The 2500-nt window shown below is 39.9% G+C and overlaps 1 protein-coding gene across 1 annotated transcript in view; it reads left to right on the forward strand.

The window, feature by feature from the left end:
- The window catches only part of kif13a (kinesin family member 13A), a 97519-nt gene that overhangs the window by 25082 nt on the left and 69937 nt on the right, over positions 1 to 2500 (forward strand). The window lies entirely within an intron of this gene.

Here is a 2500-nt window from a genome sequence, read left to right on the forward strand (position 1 = left end):
ACATGCACACACACAAATGCAAGCCAGCATGCGCACACACACACACACACACACACACACACACACACTGTGTTCCCGTGGTCCCACCCTTCCTGAGGGAAGCTGCACAGTGCAAAGCAGCACATTTCACAAGGGTGTGTGTGTGAGTGTGTGAGTGTGTGAGTGTAGAGAGAGAGGGAGAGGGATGGGAGTGTAGAGAATGAGGCAGAGAGAAAGGAATGGAGGAGAGAGAGAGAGAGAGAGAGAGAGAGAGAGAGGTAGATAGAAGAAGAGAGGGGGGGGGGGGAAGGCAGCAGTGCCCAGCTCAGGAGGTTGGGCTCTATCAACACCTTCTCTCTAGCGCCACCTCTGGCCTGGAGTACTTCTACTCTCTAGCGCCACCTCTGGCCTGGAGTACCTCTGCTCTCTAGTGCCACCTCTGGCCTGGAGTGCACATGACGCGTCTGACCTCAGAGAGGGGCTTCAGTCGATGGCCGTGTGGTCATGCGCACGGGAAACACATCGTCGTTTGTGAGCTTATGCGTTAACGTTTGTTGTGGTTTATTTAAGATTAGTGAGCGTACTATGCGTTAACGTTTGTTGTGTTTTATTTAAGATTAGTGAGCTTATGCGTTAACGTTTGTTGTGGTTTATTTAAGATTAGTGAGCGTACTATGCGTTAGCGTTTGTTGTGGTTTATTTAAGATTAGTGAGCGTACTATGCGTTAGCGTTTGTTGTGGTTTATTTAAGATTAGTGAGCTTATGCGTTAACGTTTGTTGTGGTTTATTTAAGATTAGTGAGCGTATGCGTTAACGTTTGTTGTGTTTTATTTAAGATTAGTGAGCGTACTATGCGTTAACGTTTGTTGTGTTTTATTTAAGATTAGTGAGCGTATGCGTTAACGTTTGTTGTGGTTTATTTAACATTAGTGAGCGTATGCGTTAACGTTTGTTGTGTTTATTTAAGATTAGTGAGCGTATGCGTTAACGTTTGTTGTGTTTATTTAAGATTAGTGAGCTTATGCGTTAACGTTTGTTGTGGTTTATTTAAGATTAGTGAGCTTATGCGTTAACGTTTGTTGTGGTGTCCATGTTTATTTAAGATCAGTGAGCTTATGCGTTAACGTTTGTTGTGTTTATTTAAGATTAGTGAGCGTATGCGTTAACGTTTGTTGTGGTTTATTTAAGATTAGTGAGCGTACTATGCGTTAGCGTTTGTTGTGGTTTATTTAAGATTAGTGAGCGTACTATGCGTTAGCGTTTGTTGTGGTTTATTTAAGATTAGTGAGCGTATGCGTTAACGTTTGTTGTGTTTATTTAAGATTAGTGAGCTTATGCGTTAACGTTTGTTGTGGTTTATTTAAGATTAGTGAGCGTACTATGTGTTAGCGTTTGTTGTGTTTTATTTAAGATTAGTGAGCGTATGCGTTAACGTTTGTTGTGTTTATTTAAGATCAGTGAGCTTATGCGTTAACGTTTGTTGTGGTTTATTTAAGATTAGTGAGCTTATGCGTTAACGTTTGTTGTGGTGTCCATGTTTATTTAAGATCAGTGAGCTTATGCGTTAACGTTTGTTGTGTTTATTTAAGATTAGTGAGCTTATGCGTTAACGTTTGTTGTGTTTATTTAAGATCAGTGAGCTTATGTGTTAACGTTTGTTGTGGTTTATTTAAGATCGGTGAGCTTATGCGTTAACGTTTGTTGTGGTTTATTTAACATTAGTGAGCGTACTATGCGTTAACGTTTGTTGTGTTTATTTAAGATTAGTGAGCTTATGCTTTAACGTTTGTTGTGTTTATTTAAGATTAGTGAGCTTATGCGTTAACGTTTGTTGTGGTTTATTTAAGATTAGTGAGCTTATGCGTTAACGTTTGTTGTGGTTTATTTAAGATTAGTGAGCTTATGCGTTAACGTTTGTTGTGTTTATTTAAGATTAGTGAGCTTATTCGTTAACGTTTGTTGTGGTTTATTTAAGATTAGTGAGCTTATGCGTTAACGTTTGTTGTGGTGTTCATGTTTATTTAAGATTAGTGAGTTTATGCGTTAACGTTTGTTGTGGTTTATTTAAGATTAGTGAGCGTATGCGTTAACATTTGTTGTGGTTTATTTAAGATTAGTGAGTTTATGCGTTAACGTTTGTTGTGGTTTATTTAAGATTAGTGAGCTCATGCGTTAACGTTTGTTGTGTTTATTTAAGATTAGTGAGCGTATGCGTTAACGTTTGTTGTGGTTTATTTAAGATTAGTGAGTGTATGCGTTAACGTTTGTTGTGGTGTCCCATGTATATTTAAGATTAGTGAGCTTATGCGTTAACGTTTGTTGTGGTTTATTTAAGATTAGTGAGCTTGGCCCCAGTCGTGGCACGACTGGCTGGGGCACCTGCACCGCACGCCGGCGACCCGGGTTCGATTCCCGCCCCGTGGTCCTTTCCGGATCCCACCCCTACTCTCTCTCCCACTCGCTTCCTGTCACTCTACACTGTCCTGTCACATTAAAGGCATAAAAGCCCCAAAAATATAT

The sequence above is a fragment of the Sardina pilchardus genome, chromosome 6, assembly GCF_963854185.1.
Source record: "Sardina pilchardus chromosome 6, fSarPil1.1, whole genome shotgun sequence".
NCBI lineage: Eukaryota > Metazoa > Chordata > Actinopteri > Clupeiformes > Clupeidae > Sardina > Sardina pilchardus.